The sequence below is a fragment of the Phocoena phocoena genome, chromosome 3 (genome assembly GCF_963924675.1).
Source record: "Phocoena phocoena chromosome 3, mPhoPho1.1, whole genome shotgun sequence".
Classification (NCBI taxonomy): domain Eukaryota; kingdom Metazoa; phylum Chordata; class Mammalia; order Artiodactyla; family Phocoenidae; genus Phocoena; species Phocoena phocoena.
The window spans coordinates 53,972,912-53,998,744 of NC_089221.1; positions in this window are offsets into that span (position 1 = coordinate 53,972,912).

Genomic DNA, 25,833 nt, shown 5'->3' on the forward strand with positions numbered 1-25,833 from the left:
ATTTAATAATCATGAAAAAATTGTGTCTATAAGTGTTTACCAAGTTACTATTGTTTCTGACTTAAAAACCAAACCAAACCAACCCCAGTGGTAGGAATATATCTTCAGATGGAGATAGCTGGAGAGCTGGTCCATACCTTATAATCTCCCTAGCCTCTGTGCTCAGGAAAAGGCCTCTTCTTTCTTTTCCTGTGGCTGCGTTTCTTTCCTTGTCTATCTCCCATTTCACTTCTATTGCATTTCCTTTCTGAAAATCTTTTTCGTCAGGGCTCACTGTTTTGTTAGCATTTGGTTCTTGCTTCAATTTTGTCTCTCTATAACATTTCTTCCTTCTGATTTTCATATTTTATTTTTGAACCTCACCTTTAGCAATGGCTGTTCATCATCCTACCCACCCCGCTTTGTCCCTTACTTGTCAGAACTTGTTTTCTGTAGGATCATCGTATTTCTTGGTCTCTGGAGGGCCCAGGCAGCATGCATTTGTTCTTTCCTCTTAGAACTTTGTTTTGTGGGTGCCAGTTATTCCAAGTCCTTGTGGGGTTGCCCAGGTGCCTATCGGGTCAGCAGCTGGGATGGTTGGAGATCTTAGCTCTGAGCTACCTTCACTTCTGGGACTGGGACCCAGTGGTCAGTTGAGCCTGGTCGATGGGATGTGCCTGGTTGAAGGTAAGTCATGGAGTGGGAAGTCCTAAACACCTGGGGTGTGTCATAGCCCACAGCCCTGACATTGACCAACCCAGTAGGCAGTTCACCTCTGAGATGGTACCAATCCAGTTTTGGCCTTTTTTTTTTTTTCATATGAGATGCAAATATGTGGAGTCTTTGGGGGAAGACAACAGGAAGCCAAGCACTGGGGCATCTTGGGATTTTCAACAAGAGAGAGAAAAATCCATTGTATTGTGAATAAACATATATTGTGATAAGACTCTCCATAAATTAACATCAAGTTAAGAGAAAAAGTCTCTACATGGAGAGACAGTGGCAATCAGCAGTGGCTAAGTATGGGAAAATTATAAGATTGTAGCTTCAATTCTAGCATAGTCTTCCTCTTTGGAACACAGTCTCTTCCTGTTGTAGTCTGTTATTAATAAACAAACAAAAAAAAAAGAAGAAAGAAGAAATTCTAAAACTTTCTACTTTCTAAATAGAGTTGAATTTGCTTTAAACAAATCAAGCATAAAAATTTACAGGGCTTCCCTGGTGGCACAGTGGTTGGGAGTCCGCCTGCCAGTGCGGGGGACACGGGTTCAAGTCCTGGTCCGGGGGGATCCCACATGCCGCGGAGCGGCTGGGCCCGTGCGCCACAACTGCTGGGCCTGCGCTCTGGAGCCCGCGGGCTGCAGCTGCTGAAGCCTGCACCCCTGGAGCCCATGCTTCGCAGCGGGAGAGGCCACTGCAATGGGAGGCCCGCGCACTGTGGCGAAGAGCGGCCCCCGCTCGCCGCAACTTGGGGGGAGCCTGCACGCAGCAACGAAGACCCAACGCAGCCGAAAATAAAATAAATAAATTTATTAAAAAAATTTTAATTGCAGGATTGATAAAATACAAGCATTTATTTTATCAAAGAACTCAGTTTGTGACTACACTGTATCGTAGAATTCCTGTAACCAAATCTCATGCAGTTTTTATGACCAGATTTTTCAAAATTTAACTACATGTCTATCTGCTGTGAAAAATGAGGCTGACTTGTAGCTTTTAAACACACGCACAGTCACTATTCAAGAGCCAATTAGAAACTAAACAAATGACAAAAAACTTTGCTTTGTATGAGTTGATATGGTCATAACCAAGGTTGAAATTGAGCTATCCCAAGCTGTGTTTTTTTGTTTGTTTGTTTGTTTTTTCAGGAAAAAAAAATGTATAGCCTTGGTGGGGCAATGCAGTTTTGGAGTATCTGGAGAGGCTGCCGGCTGTGATGCCAGAGTTTTGTGCTCATATGGGGAATGAGAGAACCACCACCACAATCAAGACCTAGGACAGGTTGTAAAGCACCTGCTGACACTGGGGTCTCAGGCTTTGTTTTTTCTGTAGGGAAGGGAGTGGGAAGCTGGATACCTGGAGGGTTAGATGCTTCCCTGGCAGGAGGTGGCCCATTTCCAGTCTAGAATTCTACCAGGAGAAGAACCTGACCATGGTTCACCATTCCAGAATAGATGTACCTTTTGTTGTGTTGTCACTTTTTTCTTTATACTTTCATCTGAAAAATTGGGATTCGAAGTTGTTTATGTTTTTAAATTACAACTTAGAGTGCCAACTATTTACCATCTTCATAAGGAATTTAGAAAAAAGTTCTTTTTTTTTTCATTGAGAAAATAATAATAATATTTAGTACATAGTGCTTACTGTTTATTGTCAGGTACTGTTCTAAGTAAGTTAGAGATTTTAACTCACTTAATCTTTATGACTACACTCTGTCATTTCTGGGTAAAGAAACACAAGGAAGCTAAGTAAATTGCTCAAGGTCATTTGGCTCTGTGGCTGAGGTAGGGCTTGAACCTAGGGAGCCTGGCGCCAGATAAAACAGGAGAAAGACGGTGACAGGGAAATCTGAAGAAGGGAAAAAACCCATCAGAGCCACTTGTTTCCCCCAGTGTTTTGAAGAAAACTTTGCAGCCTGTCCTCCTCCCCGCTGCAAACCCCACTCTGCAACTGCTTCTTAGGACTGGGTGTGTACTGAGGCCCGTGTCCCTAAGGCAGAGAGGGGTCCAGCTTTAGAAGCGAGGGATTGCATATGGAGGGAGCTCTGGGTGAAATTCGAGAAACTCTACCCAATCATCCTATGTCCCTAGGACTTGGCTCCACTTTCCCTTCGGGATGGAAACAAAAAATGTTTCCTGCGAGTATCTAGCTAGTAGTGACTGCTACTGACAGCTCTTTTGCAAATGTTAACCCTGCCACCTAGTGACCACTTTCTGAATGTCACCTGGAAGATTACCATGTAGAACAGTGGTCCCCATCCTTTTTGGGACCAGGGACCAGTTTCGTGGAAGACAATTTTTCCATGGACGGGGGCGGGGGAATGGTGGGGGAGGAGGGATGGTTCAGGAGGTAATGCGAGCCATGGGGAGCGGCAGATGAAGCTTCCCTCGCTCGTCCACCGCTCACCTCCTGCTGTGCGGCCCCGTTCCTAACAGGCTGAGGGCCGGTAGTGGTCCTCGTCCCCGGGGGTTGGGGACCCCTGATGTAGAACATCCCACGTTGACCTCAGCATTGCCACCACCCTGCCTGACAACTGAGGCTTTCTCCTGCTTAGAGACCCCATGTGGCACTGGCCAGCTGACATGTCATTACAGTTTTAGGGCTGCTGTAGTTGTACCTGCAGAATAAGAGCTGAGCTGTCATTTCCTCCTCTGTTTCCTCAGGATGATAAGGTGCTTGGAGTACAATGAATATGTCTCAAGAGCATGTGCCAAGTACTGTCATGGGAGGAGGTGACTTCTGTCCCTACAAAGGTCTACGTTCCCACTATCCCTTGTGCTTGATTCTATTACAGCTCTTGAATGTTCTGTTTCCTTGTATGTCCCTCTCCTCCATTGAATTGTGAAAGCTGTGAGGTTGGGGACAATGTCTTGCTTATGTTTTATCCCCACAGCCTGGTTTGGTGTCTGTCTGATGAATGCCAGTTGAATGAATGGATGGAAGGTATAGCTATAAATTCACAGCCCTTTCCACACTCTTCCCACATTTTCCCAGTTGAGGCATCTTCCCCCTTCCACTCTCAGTATGAACAATGTCGTTTCTTCTTCAGCTCTCAGTCTTCTCCTTATTCATTTATACACTCAGCACATGCTTAGCGCTTGACCTTGTCTTGAATTTTGGAAATATAAAGGTGAAGTTGGGAAGTCTCTAACTTACACCCACCAAACCTCCAAACTTATTTGCACCTGCACCTGATTCTCCTTGGACCCAATGCCACTCCTTCCAGATGTGCTCTGAATCCCACGGACCACTCATTGGAATCACCTGGGAAGCTTTAACAGTGACCGATGTCTGGCTCCCAACTCAGAAAATCTGGTGTCTTTGGTCTTGAGTGCAGGCTGGGAATCGGAATTTTAAAAATGTCTTCAGGGACACCTAAACTACAGCCAGGATTGAGACCTGATCTCTGTATGCTCCCCTTCTTAGGCTTCAGCAGGTAACCTCACCCTCACTTGAATTTCTATTTGTTTCCATTCTATTGGGTCATTTCCAAGTCATACACAATGCCTGAAACTCTTTTATCTGAACATAAGAATGAAAAATCCTCCCTGGATCCATTGTCCATAGCAACTATCCGCTCTCTTTATGTACGTTCCAAGTCAAACAAAATTCAAGAATAAGTTGCCCACACAGGCTCTCTCTGCTTTCCCATCAACCATTCAATCTTAAATCTACTCCAGACTGGGTTCTGTTCCAGAATTGATCACTCTTGTCATTCAAAAACATTCATATCTCTTGGCCTCAAAGACCCCATGTTCTCCTGTTTCTTTTTCAGGCTACCTTTCTACCTGTCCTCTCAATGTTGAGAGTTCCTCAGGACATGGTGCTTGGCCATCTTTCCTTTTCACTCTACTTCTCATGGTTTCCAGGCTCTGGGACCGTGGGGCTGATAATGATTGCTCAGACCATTCCATCAGTCTCCTACCTGCATATCCAAATCCCTTTTTGGCCTGCTTCTCCATTAGGTGTGTGACAGGCATCTCAGATCCCATATTCCAAACTGAATCTTGATGTCCCCCTACCCTTAGATGACCCTCTTACACTGCTTCCCGTTGCATTAGTTTCCTGTGACTTCTGTAATGAATTACCACAAATGGATTGGCTTAAAACAGCACACACTTATATTCCCAGTCTGGAGGCCAGAAATCTAAAGTTAGTTCCTCTGGGCTGAATCAGGATGTCAGCAGGACTACACTTTCTCTGGGGGCTTCAGGGATAAATCTGTTCCTTGATTCTTCCAGTTTCCGGTGGTTGCCAACATTTCTTGGTGTATTAGTGAGGGTTTCCCAGAAAAACAGAACCAGTAGTGTGTGTGTGTTTGTGTGTATGTATGTATAGTTTTATTATAAGGAACTGGCTCATGTAACTATGGAGGGTGAGAAGATCTGCAGTTGTCAAGCTAGAGACTCAGGGGGGTCCATGCTGTAAATTCCGGTCTGAGGGCAGGAGAAGAGGACTGTCTTGATTCAAGCAATTAGGCAGGAGAAGTTTCCTCTTTCTCAGACTTTTTGTTCTATTCAGGTCTCCAATTTATTGGATGAGGCCCACCCACATTAGGGAGGACAACCTGCTTTACTCAGTCTACTGAGTCAAACAAAATCTCATCAGGAAACACCCTGACAAACACACCCGGAATGATGTTCAACCAAATGTCTGGACATCCCATGGCCCAGTCAAGGTGACACAGAAAATTAATTATCAGACTTGGCTTGTGGCCACATCACTCCAATTTTCAAGGGCAGCATCTTTAAGTCTCTTTTTGTTCCATTTTCACATTGCCTTCTTGTATGTGTGTGTTTAAATCTCCCTTTGCTTCCCTCTTATAAGGAAGATTGTATTTAGGGCCCATCCAGTTAATCCAGAATAATCTCTCATTCTCAAGACCCTTAAATTAATCATATCTGTAAATACTCTTTTTCCAGATAAGGTAGCATTCACAGGTTCCAGAGTTGAGGACATGGATATCTTTTGAGGGTCCGTTATCAAGCCTCCTACACTAACCCATGCAAAGGGCACTTTAATCCACCCAGTTTCTTAAACCAGAAATTCAGGACTCACCTTTGTCATAAAATTCTCCCCAACCCCATCTGATCCATTGACAACGCCTGTATTTTCCATCTTCTAAGTAATCTCGAATCAGTTCAGCTCTTTCCATTTCCTCTGCTACCAACCTGACTCAAAACAGAATGTCTTTCCTGGACTATTTTAATAGTACACTTATGTCAATTGTAATTATCTCCTTATTTGCAGGGTTATTGTTGAATAACCCTTATTTGCAGGGTTATCTGTCTCCAGTCACTAAGTTGTAAGCTCCTTGAAGGTAGGACCGTCTGTGTTTTTTTCGCCATTATATTTTAGACCCCAGCAAAGTGCTTTGTATAGGTTAGGTGCTCAATAAATATGTATCACACGTATGAATGGATGGATGGTACCTTTCCTGCCATAGAGGAGCTACTAGTCTGGTGAAGGGGCCATTCGATGGCTTCAACCCTAAATTACTTTACTTATTCATTTAAACTATTTGTATTGAGAGCCATCTGTAAGCCAGACATTCTAGTAGCCTCATAAAATCCACCAACTGACAAACTACATAAAACTCCTTGCGCTCATGGAACTTTGCATTTTAGTGTGAGGAAGGACAATGTATAATAAATGCATTCTATATATAGTGCTTATATATCACATTAGAAAGTGATAAATGATATGAAAATAAAAGAGCAGTTCAAAGGGGATGCACTTGTAATTTTGGATGGGGTAGATCTTCCTGAGAATTTCATATTTGAGAAAAGAATGAATGAGCTGAGGGGTGAGTCATGAATATATCCTGGGAAGGAGCTTCCCAGGCCGAGGGAAGTATAGTTGAGGAAGTCCCTGAGGCAGGAGTGGACATGGTCAGTTCAAGGAGCATGAGGATGCCAGTACGGCCGGAGTGAGGGAGTGAGGCTGAGAGCAGGAGGAGATGAGGACCAAGGGACCATGGGGCCAGTCTGTGCAGGACCTTGTAAGACAGTGGAAGGATTTGGCTTTTCCTCTGAGTAAGATGGGGAGCCATTGGAGGGTTTCCAGCAGAGAAGGGACACCATCTGACTCACATTTTCATTGTATCCCTCTGGCTGCTGTGTGGATTGCAGGGGAGCAAAGGTGGAAATAAGAACCCTGGAGAAGTTATTTCAGTAATTGAGGTGAGAGATGGTGTAGATTGGACCAGGGTGATAGCAGCAGAGGTGTTGAGAACTGGGCGGAATTGAGATATATTTTGAAAATAGGGCCAATAGGATTCCCTGATAGACTGGACGTGGGGTGGGGGCGAGAGAGGGAGAGAGAGAGAGAGATGCCAAGAATGACGCCCAGGTTTTTGTCTGGAAGCAACTGGAAGCTAGACTAAATTCATAGTTTTGTCTGGAACTCCTGCCCCAAACATCTTAATTCCCTAAAGTCACTGGAACGGCTCTGCACTCCTGAACTTTGCAGACAGCTGCTCAGAGTTGTCATCCGTCCTCCCCTGGAGAGTGTCTGATCCCTCCCCTAAACGTGCACCCCGCTCTTCTCTCACACCCGTGCGCAGGGACTCTGTCACTTTGCCTTCAGCACAGTGCTCAGCCTGCAGCCCACATTCCATCCGTGACACAATCCCAGTGCATCCCTGGATGTTCCTCTCGAGGTTGGTCCGAGCCTTGACACACTGCTTGGGGTACCCTTCTGACTCTAGCCTTTTGTTTACACCCAGGGCTCTAGGAGGTTGACCTGGTTATTTTTCTTGCTCACAGAAGTTTCTCCTTATTCGTTCTGGTCCAGAACACTTGAGGTCATTCAGTAGTCCCTGGATCTCTGTTGGCCGGGGTGGCCTGACCAAGTACCACTTTAAGTAACAGTGCCCTGTTTACTCAACTTCCTCCTGAATTTTTAATATTCTTGTTGACAGGGGCTTTGGGCTAGTCTCTATGACAGGTTCAGTGGAAAGGCTATTCCGTTAAGAAGCTGCAGCTGTTATGAAAGAAGGCTCACTCTCCCTGTGTGTGTGCAGTTATGCCGGTACGGGTATCGGGTGCTACAGGGCTTTGGGAAATGTCTGCAAAGTCAGTGGCAAAACAGTTGTCTACAGCTGGCCTGTTTTGACCCCATCTCTCACCCTACATAAGCCTCTCAGCAAGTAACATGAAAGGGTCAAGCATCTCATGTTTCTTCCCCTAATGAGAATCAGGGTGCCACTGTGATGGCATTTCTCCCCACTTTCAGTTGCTGGGGGACCCCGTTTGTGCCTGCACATTGTGTCCTCCAGCCCATAAACCCGCGTATACTTGGAAAGAAAAGTCTCTAGGGGGGATGGAATTTAAAAGGATTTTCGGGCTTCCCTGGTGGCACAGTGGTTGGGAGTCCGCCTGCCGATGCAGGGTATACGGGTTCGTGCCCCGGTCTGGGAAGATCCCACATGCCGCGGAGCGGCTGGGCCCGTGGGCCATGGCCGCTGGGCCTGCGCGTCCGGAGCCTGTGCTCCGCAACGGGAGAGGCCACGGCAGTGAGAGGCCGGCGTACCGCAAAAAAAAAAAAAAAAAAAAAGGATTTTCAACTCGTTGTTCAGGAGCAGTGGTCACCAGCTTCTCACTAAATGCAAGCTCTCCCGAATTCTACAGACACCCCAAAAACCTCAAGAGCCAAACGCTCTGGCCCTGCCCTTCCCCCAGCCCCCGCCCCCGACCCCAGGGGGAGTGGTGCCCGGTCTGCCGCTGTGCATGCTGGGTAGGCCGGCTGTAAGCAGCCGCGGAAGCAAGAGGCTCCTCAGGTGTGTGAACGGAACGATGGGAAGTCCTGCAGGCCTCCGCGGGGGAGGGAGCACTGAAAATGGCAAAAATGGCAGGGATGGGAGGGTGGGGAGAAGTGTTTCAGAGCTTTAAACTGAAAACTGCTTTCGAGGGGAGCAAAGACTTCTCTGGTGGTCTCCCAAGGGTGCTCCAACCCGCAGCTGTGCCCTGGTCTGGTTATCTTCTTAATTTACACCTCCTGGGAGCTCTCCTCTAATCAGAGGGCTTGGTAGGAGAGGTTTGGGACAGGAGCCGAAGGCCGGAGACTCTCCATGTTACTGTGACGGGGCGCGGGGCTGAGCCAGCTTGGGCAAAACCGGGGGTGCTGATTTCACACAGCGCATAGTATACGGGTGAATTTATCTTTCGTTGCCATGTAATCAAATTAAAGGGCAAAAAGCGGCTTTTTCTCAGTTTTCTGAAAGGGGTTGCAGCAAAACTCATTATGAGGCCTTTATTCTTGCATGGATTGTTTAGCTTGGTGGGATCAGAGGAAGGGAGGTGTGTCTTGGTTGAGAGGATGAACTCTGGTGGCAGTGTGAGAGGTGACAGCCAAGTCTGCAGGAGCCTGTCTCTGGAATGTGAGTGGAAAGAAGCACCTCTGAGCTCTCGTGCAGGAGAACCGCAGTGTTTTTTTGTGTGCTCCTAGGGTCTAATAGGTATGAACTTTAGAATCTTGGAATGTCCTCTGCTAGGTTCCATGTGAAGGGTCATTGAGCATTGACTGTGGGCCAGGTACTCTTCCAAGGGCTTTCTGTGTATTAACTTAGATTTACAAGTTACTGAATATTTACAATTGCTGAATATTGTTAAGAACAAAAACCAAGTATAGTGTGCGTTGTGTTCTTTTGTTCCTATACAAAAGTGATTATATGTTATATATATTTGCAGGTGAGGGAAAACTTCTGGAAGGGTACCCAAAGAAATGGTTTAGCGGTTGTCCTTAGGAGACTGAGAGACTCCTCAACTGGGGAACTATGGTGTGGGAGGGAGATTTTTCATATAGTACACTTTTGTTCTGTTTGAATTCTTTTAGCCATGTGGGATGTTTCAATAAAAAATGTTACATTTATTTTTTAGGAGAATGGAATGAAAACCCTGTAGTCTAAGGCAACTTTGTGGATCAGGCACTGTGGGCTGAATCCTGGAGAAGGACAAGTCCAAGGTAATACAATGGATAGAGAACCAGGGGACAGGATGGAGGGGGGATCTTTGAGGAGATCTAGTTTGCCACAGAGGAGCTTGCTATCTTGGTGACTAAATACCAGCTCTAATCTCAAACTGGAAGGAGAATTGGAAATAGCGGTTAAAGTTCACTTGACAGGAACCAATGTCAAGCTAAAGTAAGAAATATGAGATTGCACCTGTAACTGGCCCACTATGCCGCTATATATCATTCTAATCCCAAACTTGCCTCAGCCAGAAAGACAGGCGGTCCTCAACTCTCTCATACTGCTAGGCTCCACCCCAGTCTGTGAAAACCTATACTGTGATTATTATTACTGTTGCAGGCAGTCAGGAAACTGGCCCAGTCATCTGGTCCTCAAATATGGAGATGGAAGTCACTGCTAGCATTGTGAGTGGTCCAAGACAAATGGGGCCCCAAACTTGCCACTCCAAGGAACCCATCATCTTACAGAGATAACACACGAATCATGAGCTCTTAATGGAGGCTTCACTGTGTTAAGTCCACCAGAGGAGTAGATCCAGAGTTATGGGGTTTCAGAGAATAGGATTACATTAGTCAGGAGGCAGTCCAAACATTTATAAAAAGGACTTTGCTTGCCACTTAGGATTTTGGTAGAAGGAAGGGACGATATTTCATGCAGGAGAGTGGCTTAAGTAAAGAAGGTGAGGTGTGTTTGCAGAACAGGTGAGTGAGTTTGGTTGAAATGCACGGGGTTTGAAAGAAATGCAGGAGGAGCAGTCTGAAAATATCAGGTAGGGTGATGAGTTCCATTCTGGGTAAGCAACAGGGACCAGTTTAATTGTTCTGAGCACAGGAGTGCCAGGACTTGAGTCCTTCAGGAAGATGAATTTTGCAGCAGGGTGGAGGTGAAGAGATGAAGGACCTGGGCCGGGGAGGTGGATTTATAGGCTCTGGGATTAGTCCTCCAGCTGAGAGCTAATGAGAGTCAAGGAGGAAGAAATAAAAGGTGGAGACATTCATGACAGATTTTGCAAAGGGCACAGAAGAGAAGTGATGACTGATTGGGTGTCAGGAGTGACGGAGCAGTTGGTGGAGTTTTGAGGCTGGTTGGCTAAAAGGAAAGGGATAGAATAAGTGGATTTGGTGGCAACAGTGCTAAGGAAGAGAATTAGGGGGTATTTTGGGGGTTCTTGTACCCTATACACAGAAGTTTGAGACTGGAGCTTGGGGGAGAAGCTGGAGTTTTTCGGGGAGAGTGGGCTCTGTAGTGGGAATAGTTGAATCCCAGATATAAGATGATTTTGCAGTTAGGGGTTTTTGAAAGAGAAAAAAGAAAATGATCAAGCAAGACAAGCTAAGGAAAGAGGTGACGACAGAACAGTAAGGAAGGAATGGAGTCACAGAATCTTGGCTATGGCAGTTTAACACAGGAGTTGGTGATAAAACGCCCCCCCCCCCCACCACCACACACGGAAAGGTGAGAAAAATGAGGTGAGAAAGGCTATTGGTTATGGCAGCTAAGTGGTCACTGATGACTTTTAAAACTGTTTTTAGATTTAAAGCATAGTTTGCAAATTTCAGGGCTATAGGCTGAATCCAACCATAAGAAGGCAATTCATTTCATTCTCAGTGTTTAAAAAAATCAGATTAATAGCTAATATTTAGAAATTGTTAGATTTCACATAAAAATCCCAAATTTCAAACCACCCCTAGCCCTCATTCCTCTTGTGTTGGATGTTGGCTGGAGGCCCTGTGTCGGCGGTGTGGTGGAGGGAGTGTGAGAGGCTGGGGGGGATTGACCCCTCCAGGTTGCCGCAACTGCCCCCAGCCTCCTTGTTGCAGTTCTGTTGTCAGTGTGTTTGCACTTGGTTAAGGCATGTGGAACTGGTGAGGAAATAGAGGTCACTTAACTCTTTCAAGTAGAATGCTCCTTTGAAAGTTTGGAGGTGACGTGCAGAAGAGAACGGATGGTTACGGCAGCAGGGAGGAGAAGAATGAGTGTGTTAGGGTAACGGAGCCTCGCGCTCCCTTTGGTGTTACCCAAGAGGAAGGATTGGAGTAAAGAGGAGGAGACTAAAGAGGTGGGGGAGGAAGGGATTGATAAAACCAAAATTATATGTGGGAACTGAGTAAGAAGCAAGATTGGAAAGAAAAGGAACCTCTCTGCCTTTGAAATAGAAGCCACAGACAGAAATAACAAGGGGGATAACTTTGCGGGGGAGAGGAGGGATTGCAGGAGAAGAGCTGGGATTCATGTTATGTGTGGGTGGGCTAATAAAGTGGGGCTGAGGTCAGGGCCAGACCAGCATGTTATGGGGCGGTGGGGTAATTCTCAGGGCAGGGCAATAGTTTGGCAGTCTTGAAGTGGTATTCCTTAAATATTTATCTAGTAGTCATTTTCTTATAACAAAGAGAAGCTGATTTTCTCTTTAAAAAATTGCATGCCTATGTTTATATTTAGAAATTGGGGTTTATTACAGACCCAGATGTAGCATAACATTTACACTTAGTTGAAATTGTCTCACACATCACATTTTCTGTAGTGATGAGTACTCCTATTTACTAAGTATAGGGGAAGTGTACTATTCATGTATTGAATACATGAATTGTTGAATAGTAGTAAAGTGTAGTTCAATATGTATTTAAAAGTTTCTTTTCCTGACTTACATGATAGCAAAACAGATCTCATTTTTCTTTAGTTCTCTCTCTCTCTCTCTTTTTTTTTTTGAGTTTCTTTTTTTTATTTCTGAACCAGACAACTTCATGGAAGTCTTAGGTCAGTGCTTCAAACTGAGATAATAATGTGAACCACTTGTTACTGATAAATACTACAGTCTGCATCCTGCAGTTTCAGCATGTCATTGGTCCCTTGGTGCTGGCCTCAGCTGTTCTATCAGCTGATCTCAAGATCTGTGACTCTGTGGGCAAACCATCTAACTTGCTAAAGTGCACCGTAGAGAAAAGGCTGTGCCTTGCAGGATGCTTTAATATATATGTTGGTGGGAGCCAGTAGTGGGCTTATGTCTGGCCAGTTATGTGAAAAGTTTCACGTGGACAGCTGAGTTCACTGGCAACAAGTTGCCGACATTCCTGTGTTGGCTTAGTGCACCTGCCTGATAAATTGGTATCTGTAATGGGTGCTTGGATGGCCCAGTCCTTCTTGTGGATGTGGGTAGGATTTAGGCTGCAATATAGAATCAGTTTGCTGCTGGTATTATAGGAGGCCAGCAGGGTGTTGCAGTGATGGTTCTTGCAGGCTTATGTCAGGCAAGTGGGGTCAGAATCGAGTGTGGACTGATGGTGGCTTGGAGGGAGTGGGGAAGGAGAGGAAGTGAAGGAAGCTGTGATTGGATTTCAGAATTTTAGTCATTTTACTGACATATTCCTTTCAATGAAATATCTTTAAAGTTGCTTTTAAAAATACAGCCCTATCAAATTATGACTAAAAATGCATTTCTGCGATGTGTGAATTGCTTGGAGGACTGACTGCCACTATAAGCTTCACATGACTAAGAACACTCCAAATTGTCTTTGGTCTGATATGAACATCCGAATTGCAGTGCATTTGTGGCAACCTTCAAAGTAATAGATTTCTCATGTGACAACATGATACCTCACCTTAATTTTCACTTTAGTTTTTCTATCAGTCGTAACTGAGTTACACTAGTCACTCATATGTGCTGAGGACTGGCAACCTACGTGGATATAATAGTTAGGTGTCATTAAAATGATTTGGTTAGCATTCATGGAGGGATAAACACTAGCGTCATTATGATTGTGACCGTCCCTCAACCTCCCTGAGTCTTACTTCCCTTATTTTAAACTGTGGCGGGGTGAGAGTGGGGGTGAGGTGGGTGATCTCTTTTAAATGTCAGAGAACATGACCATAAGCCAGGATGGTAGTTAGGACTGAGTTTCAATGTGCTGAAAGATAAACTGACGCATATTAAAATGTTTAAGCATTTACCTGAGCAAATATGGATTCTAATCAGGCAGAGACAAACCAGAGGAAGTTAGGGGCTAGAGGCAGGACTGTCATAGAGAAGACTTAGAAGCAAAGCAGGGAGATTATATGATTGGCTGTAGCTTAAGCCGTTGCCGCATTCAGGAAAGCCTAGTCGGCTGTTTGTGATTGGTTCTACTTAGGTTTCGATTTCTTAACCCTGAGGCATTTACAGGCTTAGATTTTGGTTTGCTTATGTAGGTGCCAAGCATTAGAGCTGCATTAGAGCATTTGAGTCACCTTGGTCTAATGCCCTCCTTGTTTAATTAATTTAACGCATGTGATGAGAATAAGAAGGCAGCAGCACAGACTTCTTGGGTTGGAGTTTGTACTTGTTTAGTTTTGTTAGGCGAGCTAGGCCATTTGTAGCATTACTTCAAAGACTCTTCTGAATTCCAAGAAGACAATTATTGTCAGTTACATGTTTAAAAGCTCCTTGTAACTAAAATATACATTTTTAGGCTACACAGTAGAGCTGTTTAGAGAACACAGGGAGGCCTTGTATAATCAGTGCATACAATATATTTATTCTTATTTTTATAGGATTTAGGATATGGTGTTACTACTTTAAATGATTTTGGAGCTTATGGGTTTTGCTTCTTTGTATTCCTATGTGTTTTGGGATGCCACTGCTGCTGTTCAGGATCTAGCATCCAGGACCCACGAGCAGGATGTGTCTTTCCTAAAATGATCCCACTCTTTGTCCCCTGCAGGAACTGAAATTTTGCAGGAAATTCTTAAGGAATGTTGTGGGTCCCCGTTGTTGTGATTTTACCTATTTCCCTTGTCTTTTTGGAGCGGTCAGCCTCTAAGCACTGTCCTTCTACTGTTGATCACTGTTGTACTGTAAGCCATCGTCGGGGAACTCTGGGAGAAAGAATACCTCCCTGACTCCACCTCCTCCTTCCAAGGGCCAGAATCCCACTTCCCAAATCAGCATGTTAATCTTCTCCACAGAAGGGGTATCATCCAGTGATATCGCGTCAGGTACATACTGAATTTCTTGATCTGACGTCTGCAATTCTAGTTTGTTAGCCAAGCTTTCTTTCTTTCTGGTTCTACCTGGGCAACTCTGCACTGGAACATGGCTGCATTTACTGAAGGTGATAAGGTATAGCTGGTGAACTCTGGTTTCTTGATATTTAGCTACCAGTTCTTCTAAAACCTCATTCCTTGTAGGCACATCAAAATATATTTTTTTCATACTATTATTATTCCTTCTATTTTTTTTCTTGGTTGATCTTGCTAGTGCTACAAAAAGATTTTTTGTTTGTTGTCTGTTGTTTGTTTTCCAGCTCATCAGTATCTGCTCTTATTTTAGCTGGATAGTTGACTAGTTTTAGTTTGTTATGTTATGGATCTGCTTAGCACTGGCATTAGGCGATGACAATAGCAGATGATAACTAGGAGGTAATAATGAGTTATTAATTAGATGTCTCTGTGGACAGGCATTGTGTCATGCATTCTATGTAGATCCCCTCTAATCTTCCATGCCAGGCAGGGAATATCTTACCTATTTTGCCACGATGAGGTGGAGGTTCAGAAAGGTCACATGCCTTGCCCAGGGTCACCCAGCTACCAGTGGCTGACCAGGAATTTGGAACCAGCTGATTGCCAAGCCTGTGAGCATTCCACTAGATCACGCTGTCACTCCACAGGGACTCCAGAGTTTCTATTTCAGTTGATGGATTTGATTTCTCTTGTCTCCAGCTTTTTTCTGTTCTTCCTTTCTCACTCATGTGCTCCTCATGCACAATCTCCTCTCCGTTCCTTTGTCAGAATGTATACCTTCTAATTGAGCCTCCATTAAATACACAACTCCTCCTATTGCTAAGTAAACCTTACCTGACTTTGATTAAACTGTCCACTTGCAGGGGTCCTGGTTATCACACATTTCCGGATAAGGCTTGAAAGTGTGATTTCATTATTGAAGATAATACAGTTAATTAATAAATGCTTATTAACTTATAAAAAGAGAGAGTTAAGTTATCATGGACTTTAATGATTTATACCTAATTCCCAAAGGTATACAAGGCAGCTTAAAACAGCATATTTAATACTGTGCTAGGTACTTTATGTACATTAATCCTTTTCTCCCATAAAAAACCTTATGAGATAAGGATTATTATTCTTTTCCAAGTCCATATAATGAGAAAGGAGCAGGTTAAATTCATGCTTTTCTCCAGTGCCTAAGCTCTTTCTACCGCACTTATCTGTCTCTTTACTAAGTTGTTTGTAATATTAATTACCAGATATCTCAGTTATATTAGTGTTTGGAGATCAGCATTAAAATTTTCTCTACATTTTCCTGGTAGAAACGAGAAACACACACACACACACACACACACACACACACCACACACACACACATGCATGTATATAGATAGATAATAGATAGCAATAGGGAGAGAAAGAGAAGAGAAAAGCCTGTGTTAATAAAATGTGTATATTTTTGCACATTTAAACATAAATTTGAAATGGTAAATTTGATGAGGATTTTTTTCAGTAAATTTAAAAGACTGTAATTAAATGAAAAATATTTGAAGTCACTATAATTCAATTCCGTAGTGTTTTAAAATGTCTTAAAAGTAGATTATTTAAAGTACTGAATCATATCCCACCCCACCTCTGCCCCCTTCATGGACAGGTCTTAAATGACAATCTGAAGATGATCTCAGCCATTTGTAGAAAAACTTATTGATCAAAAGGCTCCAAATATGTGTATACACTATAATAATTTAAAAAATATCTTTATTGGAGTATAACTGCTTTACAATGTTGTGTTAGTTTCTGCTGTACAACAAAGTGAGTCAGTGATATGTATACATATATCCCCATATCCCCTCCCTCTTGCATCTCTCTCCCACCCTCCCTATCCCACCCCTCTAGCTGGTCACAAATCACCGGGCTGATGTCCCTGTGCTATGCGGCTGCTTCCCACTAGCTATCTATTTTACATTTGGTAGCGTATATATGTCAATACTACTCTCTCACTTTGTCCCAGCTTCCCCTTCCCCACCTGTGTCCTCACGTCCTTTGTCTACATCTGCGTCTTTATTGCTGCCCTTTTCCTGGGTTTATCAGTGCCGTTTTTTTAGATTCCATATATGAACGTTAGCATATGGTATTTGTTTTTCTCTTTCTGACTTACTTCACTCTGTATGACAGACTCTAGGTCCATATACTTCATTACAAATAACTCAGTTTTGTTCCTTTTTATGGCTGAGTAATATCCCATTGTATATATGTGCCACATCTTCTTTAACCATTCATCTGTTGATGGACACTTAGGTTGTTTCCATGTCCTGGCTATTGTTAATAGTGCTGCAATGAACATTTTGGTACATGACTCTTTTTGAATTATGGTTTTCTCAGGGTATATGCCCAGTAGTGGGATTGCTGGGTCGTGTGGTAGTTCTATTTTTAGTTTTTTAGGGAACCTCCATACTGTTCTCCATGGTGGCTGTATCAATTTACATTCCCACCAACAGTGCAAGAGGGTTCCCTTTTCTCCACATCCTCTCCAGCATTTATTGTTTGTAGATTTTTTGATGATGGCCATTCTGACCGGTGTGAGGTGATATCTCATTGTGGTTTTGATTTGCATTTCTCTAATGATTAGTGATGTTGAGCATCTTTTCATGTGCCTCTTGGCATCTGTATGTCTTCTTTGGAGAAATGTCTATTTAGGTCCATTTTTGGATTGGGTTGTTTGTTTTTTTGATATTGAGCTGCATGAGCTGCTTGTATATTTTGGAGATTAATCCTTTATCAGTGCTTCATTTGCAAATATTTTCTCCCATTCTGAGGGTTGTCTTTTCGTCTTGTTTATGGTTTCCTTTGCTGTGCAAAAGCTTTTAAGTTTCATTAGGTCCCATTTGTTTATTTTTGTTTTTATTTCCATTTCTCTAGGAGGTGGGTCAAAAGTGATCTTGCTGTGATTTATGTTATAGAGTGTTCTGCCTATGTTTTCCTCTAAGAGTTTTATAGTGTCTGGCCTTACATTTAGGTCTTTAATCCATTTTGAATTTATTTTTGTGTATGGTCTTAGGAATTGTTCTGATTTCATTCTTTTACATGTAGCTGTCCAGTTTTCCCAGCACAACTTATTAAAGAGGCTGTCTTTTCTCCACTGTATATTCTTTTTTTTAAATTTAATTTAATTTTTTATACAGCAGGTTCTTATTAGTCATCCTTTTTATACACATCATTGTATACATGTCAATCCCAATCTCCCAATTCATCCCACCACCACAACCCGCCCTGCCACTTTCCCCCCTTGGTGTCCATACGTTTGTTATCTACATCTGTGTCTCTATTTCAGCCCTGCAAACCGGTTCATCTGTACCATTTTTCTAGGTTCCACATATATGTGTTTATATATGATACTTGTTTTTCTCTTTCTGACTTACTTCACTCTGTATGACAATCTCTAGATCCATCCACGTCTCTACAAATGACTGAATTTCGTTCCTTTTTATGGCTAAGTAATATTCTATTGTATGTATGTACCACATCTTCTTTATCCATTCATCTGTTGATGGGCATATAGGTTGCTTCCATGTCCTGGCTATTTAAATAGTGCTGCAATGAACATTGGGGTGCATATGTCTTTTGTAATTATGGTTTTCTCTGGGTATATGCCCAGTAGTGGGATTGCTGGGTCATATGGTAGTTCTATTTTTAGTTTTTTAAGGGGCCTCCATACTGTTCTCCATGGTGGCTGTATCAATTTACATTCCCACCAACAGTGCAAGAGGGTTCCTTTTTCTCCACACCCTCTCCAGCATTTTTTGTTTGTAGATTTTCTGATGATGCCTATTCTAACTGGTGTGAGGTGATACCTCATTGTGGTTTTGATTTGCATTGCTTTAATAATTAGTGATGCTGAGCAGCTTTTCATTAATTTCTCTTCCAGATTTGTTTCCTTAATTTCTCTTCCAGATTTTTCGTCATTAGTGTATAGGAATGCAAGAGATTTCTGTGCATTACTTTTGTATCCTGCTACTTTACCAAATTCATTGATTAGCTCTAGTAGTTTTCTGGTAGCATCTTTAGGATTCTCTATGTATAGTATCATGTCATCTGCAAACAGTGACAGTTTAACTTCTTCTTTTCTGATTTGGATTCCTTTTATTTCTTTTTCTTCTGTGATTGCTGTGTCTAAAACTTCCAAAACTATGTTGAATAATAGTGGTGAGAGTGGGCAACCTTATCTTATCTATTTTATCTGATATGAGTACTGCTACTCCAGCTTTCTTTTGATTTCCATTGTCATGGAATATCATTTTCTATCCCCTTACTTTCGGTCTATATGTGTCCCTAGGTCTGAAGTGAGTCTCTTGTAGACAGCTTATATACGGGTCTTGTTTTTGTATGCATTCAGCAGTCTGTGGCTTTTGGTCGGGGCATTTAATCCATTTACATTTAAGGTAATTATCGATATGTATGTTCCTATTACCATTTTCTTAATTGTTTTGGGTTTGTTTTTGTAGGTCTTTTCCTTCTCTTGTGTTTCCTGCCTAGAGAAGTTCCTTTAGCATTTGTTGTAAAGCTGGTATGGTGGTGCTGAATTCTGGTAGCTTTCACTTATCTGTAAAGCTTTTGGTTTCTCCATCTAATCTGAATGAGACCCTTGCTGGGTACGGTAATCTTGGTTGTAGGTTTTTCCTTTTCATCACTCTTAAGTATATCTTACCACTCCCTTCTGGCCTGTAGAGTTTCTGGTGAAAGATCAGCTTTTAACCTTATGGGGATTCCCTTGTATGTTATTTGCTGCTTTTCCCTTGCTGCCTTTAATATGTTTTCTTTGTATTTAATTTTTGATAGTTTGGTTAATATGTGTCTTGGCCTGTTTCTCCTTGGATTTATCCTGAATGGGACTCTCTGTGCTTCCTGGACTTGATTGACTATTTCCTTTCCCATATTAGGGAAGTTTTCAACTATAATCTCTTCAAATATTTTCTCAGTCCCTTTCTTTTTCTCTTCTTCTTCTGGGACCCCTATAATTTGAATGTTGGTGTGTTTACTGTTGTCCCAGAGGTCTCTGAGACTGTCCTCTCTTCTTTTCATTGTTTTTTCTTTATTCTGCTCTGCAGTAGTTATTTCCACTCTTTTATCTTCCAGGTCACTTATTCGTTTTTCTGCCTCAGTTATTCTGCTATTGATTCCTTCTAGAGAATTTTTAATTTCATTTATTGTGTTGTTCATCATTGTTTGTTTGCTCTTTAGTTCTTCTAGGTCCTTGTTAAACGTTTCTTGTATTTTCTCCATTCTCTTTCCAAGATTTTGGGTCATCTTTACTATCATTACTCTGAATTCTTTTTCAGGTAGACTGCCTATTTCCTGTCCATTTGTTTGGTCTGGTGGGTTTTTGCCTTGCTCCTTCATCTGCTGTGTGTTTCTCTGTCTTCTCATTTTGCTTAACTTACTGTGTTTGGAGTCTCCTTTTCGCAGGCTGTGGGTTCATAGTTCCCGTTATTTTTGGTGTCTGCCTCCAGTGGGTGAGGTTGGTTCAGTGGGTTGCGTCAGCTTCCTGGTGGAGGGGACTGGTACCTGTGTTATGGTGGATGAGGTTGGATGTTATCTTTCTCGTGGGAAGGACCATGTCCAGTGGTGTGTTTTGGGGTGTCTGTGAACTTACTATGATTTTAGGCAACCTCTCTGCTAATGGGTGGGGTTGTGTTCCTGTCTTGCTAGTTGTTTAGCATGGGATGTCCAGCACTGGAGCTTTCTGGTCATTGAGTGGAGCTAGGTCTTAGTGTTAAGATGGAGATCTCTGGGAAGGCTCTGGCCGATTGATATTACGTGGGTCTGGGAGGTCTCTGGTGGTCCAATGTCCTGAACTTGGCTCTCCCACCTCTGAGACTCAGCCCTGACATCCAGCCAGAGCACCAAGACCCTGTCAGCCACACGGCTGCTAGTGTTGGAGGGTCTCCTGCAGAGGGAGGGGATGGCTGTGGCTCACCGCAGGGACAAGGGCACCTGCAGCAGAAGTTCTGGTTAGTACTCCTTGTTGTGACTCCTGGAGTCCATCATTAACCCCACCAGAGGGCCTGCAGGCTCCAGCTGGGTCATCTCAGGCCAAACAAACAGTAGGGAGGGAACTCCCATATCCATTTTTAACGTTTTCATCTTTATCTCCATCTCTGGATTATAAGCTCCTTGTGAGTGGAGACCTCTTTTCTAGTTCTCTCCTATCTTTTCAGGGAACTGATTATGGTCAGGCCCTTTATATGCTTACTAAATAGTGGCGGACAATCAAAAGTGCTTTGAGGCCCTTAGAGGAGATGCCCATGAGTAAAGAGGGGAAAAAATGAAGACGACATAGATGCCTGGCAGGAGAGGCTGATTGTGCAAGATGGAAACTGGCCCTGAAGCCTCACTGTCTGCTCATAGGGCTTCTTATTCAGGCTTCAGTAACCTAAGATGTGGAGATTGCAGGATTTAATGTTGTTGCCCTCCCCTCCACCATGAATAGGGACACTTGCTGGGGTCACAAGGCATCAGTGATCTGCTGTGACTCCAGGTTGGGGTGGCTATTCAGGCAGATATTCTTTTTTGAACAACCAGACAGGCTGTCTCCTGAGATCTGACCAAGACTGGAACTTGGAGGAGATTCAGCTGGCTTTGGTTCAAACCAGACAGACTAAAACAATGTCAACAGTCAGGGGAAGGATTCTAGACCCTGCAAGAGATGCTTCTTCACCTTCAGCCTGAAGACTGTAGACTCTTAGCGTGAGCCTTCTAGCAGTCTAAGTGTCCTTCTGCACTGCCACCCTGTGCAGAACCATGGATGAAGGTCTTCAGTGGGAAAAGATAATGGTTGAAAAATTTTCAGTAATAACACTAAGTGATATTGCAGCCATGTCAACATATCATGGGTAGAAACAGCAGAAGCTTATTCACAAAATAGAAGATTCTTAGTTGTAGAAAATTAGCCTAAACTCCTTGGAGAACTCTTAATGCTGCTGTTTACTGAGTGTTGACCATGACCAGAACATTAGATCCATATAATTGTCTGGACTCAGTTGGGTGAAAAAGATACTGTCTCTAAGAGGGAAATAAAATGGAGTGCAGAATTGGCAAGGATGTTGTCCATGTTAACGCATATATGTAGAATCTAGAAAAATTGTACAGATGAACCTATTGGCGGGGCAGGAATAGAGACACAGAAGCAGAGAATGGACATGTGGACATGGGGGAGCGGAGGAAGGGGAGGGTGGGACGAACTGGGAGATTAGGACTGATATATATACACTACCGTGTGTAAAACAGACAGCTAGTGGGAACCTTCTGTATAGCACAGGAAGCTCAGCTCAGTGCTCTGTGATGACCTAGATGGGTGGGATGGGGCTGGTGGGAGGGAGGTCCAAAAGGGAGGGGACATATGTATATATATAGCTGATTCACTTCGTTGTACAGCAGAAACTAGCACAACATTGTAAAACAATTACACTCCAGTTAAAAAAAAATACTTTGGAAGCAGGTGGTCTGCTAAGGCTAGTGGCACCTCACCATGACCCTTTGGACCTGGTGTCCAGTCCCTTGTGCATTATGCAGTCCTCTTTTGGGTCAGGGCATTAGAGTTAGTTTGAAGCATAGCAGCCAGCCAATTCCATGGCTTCTTTATCTCTCTCTGTCTCTGTATCCCTCTATTTCTGTCCCTGTCTTACACACACACACAGACACACAGACACAGACACACACACACACACACACACACACTGACATTTGTATGAGGGGGCACGAGATGGAACATAGAATGTGGTTTAACTTTCAGAAGTTTAAATGAGAGGCTCTTTGTTAGTGAAAAGCAAACAAAACAAACTGGCCACGGGGTCAGCATGCTCTGGAATGTAGAATTGTTTGTCGCCAGTCAAACAGCCGCCTGCTGTTGGGTTTACATAATGTTTCAGCAAACCAAAACAATGAGGACGTTTACCATTAACTCAAGGCCTGAGCCATAAAATCAGAATGGGGGAAGATGAGGGTCACTAATTCTGATCCTTAAGGCCCTCAACAAACAGCTCTGCCCAGGGCAAAATAGCTCCTTAGACCAAGCCGTCCAAATTTATTAAACACCTAGTATTTTGCCAAAGACTCTTTGGATAGGAAGATGAAAGACCCTTGCCCCTTCATAGGGCATACCTCCCAGGACCATGCTGATGTCTAGCTGGTAGACAGAGAAACAAATAATGATGAGGTGGCACTGTTAAAGTGAGTTTCATTTTAGACAAAATTCCCTGTGTAAGAATAACAGAAGAGAGAGGCCAAGTTCACCTACTAGTCAGAAAAGGTGCCCAGAGAGATAGCATTTGAGTTGAAACTGGCAGGAAGAGTAGAAGTTTCCCAGGACCACAAACTGGAGGTGATGGGGTAGGAGCCGAGGTGCATGCTGGAGAGAAGGTTAAATAAGTGCAAGGTGTGAGGAGCCTGGATTATTCCAGAAACTTCTAAAAATAATTCAGTGTTGTCAAGTGTGAGGTGAGGAGTGGCAGGAGAGGGGGTGGGGAAGGTGGCTGTCTGGTCAAGAAGGGTCTTATGCGTATGTGAGAGTAGGTGCTGATGTTTTTCCTACGTGGGGGAGGATGCCAGTGACATTTTGAGCTGCGGTAGTGGCTCGGCCACAGTTGCTTCTTAGAAAGGTCAGTGCGTTGGCCTTGAGGAGGACAGGTGGGAGGGGGTGACTGGAGGGATGATGTGGTCCTGAGGGAAGGGAAGGGCAACTTTGTAGTGGACACACTGAGGAGTTGTCAGGCCCAGGTGAATTGTCAGAGACCTGCACAGGCAACTGTGGGATTCATGAGGGGGACAGTGGGACAGCAGGAGTGAGCTGTACGGTCAGCTCTAGCTCCAAGCAAATGCCAAGGCTTGGGAATGGCCCTGGGCAGGTCCGGGGTCTCACCTGGCTTCCGAGAGCCATTCTTAATGCTGAGCAGTAGCCTCACTGCTGGCCTAGGGCATGTGTCAACTCTGAGGGGCACATCTGATGTCCTGCTGCTCTGCCAGTGTCTGGAGCATAGCAGAGGGTCTTGATAAATATATGTTGATTGAACAGGGCCTGGTACTAATATAGGAGCTGGGGATGCAGCCATGAGCACTATCACACAAAAACCCTGTTCTGGAGGAGCGTATATTCCAGGTGGTGAGAGAAGCAGTCAGCAAAAGAAACAAAATGCATAAAAAGCTAGATGGTGAAATATGCTGTGAGGACACAATAAGGTGGGGAGCGTGGTTTGCAATTTTAAATAGGATGAGTGAAGACCTGGAGGTGGTGGGGGAGAGGGGTGGGATGGGGGCACCCATTTGGCTATGGGGGAGAAGAGCCTTCCAAGGAAGGGAAAGAGAGCCAACGTGTTGAGCTTGGTGTGTTGTTAGCTTGTTGGGGAGCAGCAAGGAAGCCAGCGTGGCTGCAGTGAGGTCTGTGAGGTGGAGAAGTGGAGTGAGGGCAGGGGTGTGTCGGGCTGGGGAGCCATTGTCCTCTACTCTGAGTGAGATGCAAAGTCCAGTTTATTCTCCCTGCTACCCTGAGCTGTGCCCCGTTCTCCTCTCCTGCTTCTTCCGATCACGATTACAACCTACCAGTGCACATTTTATAGATAACTGGCCCAGACACATGCAGGAGTCAGTGCCATTGAAGTAAGAGGTAGGAGGACTGCTCTATTTTAAAGGGCCTGAAGAGCTATAGTAATCAAACACCATGTTTTAATTCTTAGGATAAGGAGGGTGATTGGAATGTGGGCTAATATTAGATGATATTAATTCCCCTTAATTTGCTTAGGTGTGGTTATTCTACTAAGGTTACAAAGGAGAATGTCTTCATTCTGAGAAGACAAATGCTGAAATATTTAGGGGTGCAGTGTCCTGATACCAGCAGCTTACTTTCACATGGTTTAGCATACACACACATAGGCAGGATCAAATGGATACATACATACATACATACATACATAATGCCAAAATATGAACAGCTGTTCCATCTTGGTGGTGGGTATGTAGATACTGGCTATACTAGCCTATCAACTTTCATTTTAGAAAATTTTCATGTTAAAATGTTGGGAAGAATTCCCTCGTTACGGTCCATTTCCTTTGGCTCTGCCTTTGGTTGCTGTTATTTATGCTCATGAGATTCTGCCTGGCGCCCTAGGCAGTTTATTTACTTTGGGTCAGAAATGTTTGTCTCTGGAGACTTAAAAGAGACACAGAGCATAGGGATTCAGGTGGGATGTCAGATGGGTGGCATCCGAACCCCGTTGGGCTGGCAGGCCCCAATAGAACAGGACCATGAGTCAAAGCATGGTAGGTAGATGCCTTATGATTTTTTTTTTTTTTTTTGCCTTATGATTTTAAGAGACACTTGTAGGGCAAGAGGAAGGCAAAGAAGAAATGGAGAGGTTAATTAACCTTGGAGAGGTTAATTCCTCGCTGGAGTGTGTGCTTTTTCCCTGATGTCGAGAACCTAAATTATTCCACTATTTACCTGCTGTGTGACTTGACAAAAGGCTAATGTGATTTAGAAACTCAGCGGTCATCCAGAAAGTCTATTTCCAGTCTGGTGGTTACAAGGCTCTGTCAGGGGATTGGGTTTCAGTGTATTAAATCTCAAATTTAATCCAGAGGCCAATATGTCTGTGAATATTAGAAAGTTCAACTCCCCTTTTCATGGATCACATCAATTCCATATGGTATTTTCCACATGGAAGCAAGAAATAGCTTATCCAGAAAGCTGGGCTTAGCACCTTTGGATCTCCTGATGAAATTTCAGCATACAGATAGGATGTGAGCATTTATATACATACAACCTCTGCCAGGCACCCAAGACAAAAAATAAATAACCCTTTATTATTATTAAAAATAACTTAGAGCTCAGAGAAAAGATGAATGTACGTGCTAATATATAAAGGACTTCCTAAAGAAAAAGTTGTTCACAGTCTTTTATTTGGTTTAAAAAAAAGTCTTTTGTTTTGCTGCAGGAATAACAATAAGAGATAAAAATCATTTGAAACTAAGGGAGGAAGTAGAAAAATGGTCACTATTTGTAGCTTGGTCTATTCTCAGTATAGTAATAATAATAATAGCAACTATAGCAACAGTTGATGATTTTTGAGCGCTTACTATGTGCCAGGCATAGTGAGCACTTTTAAAATTCAACTAATTTAATTCTTGTGACAAACCTATGT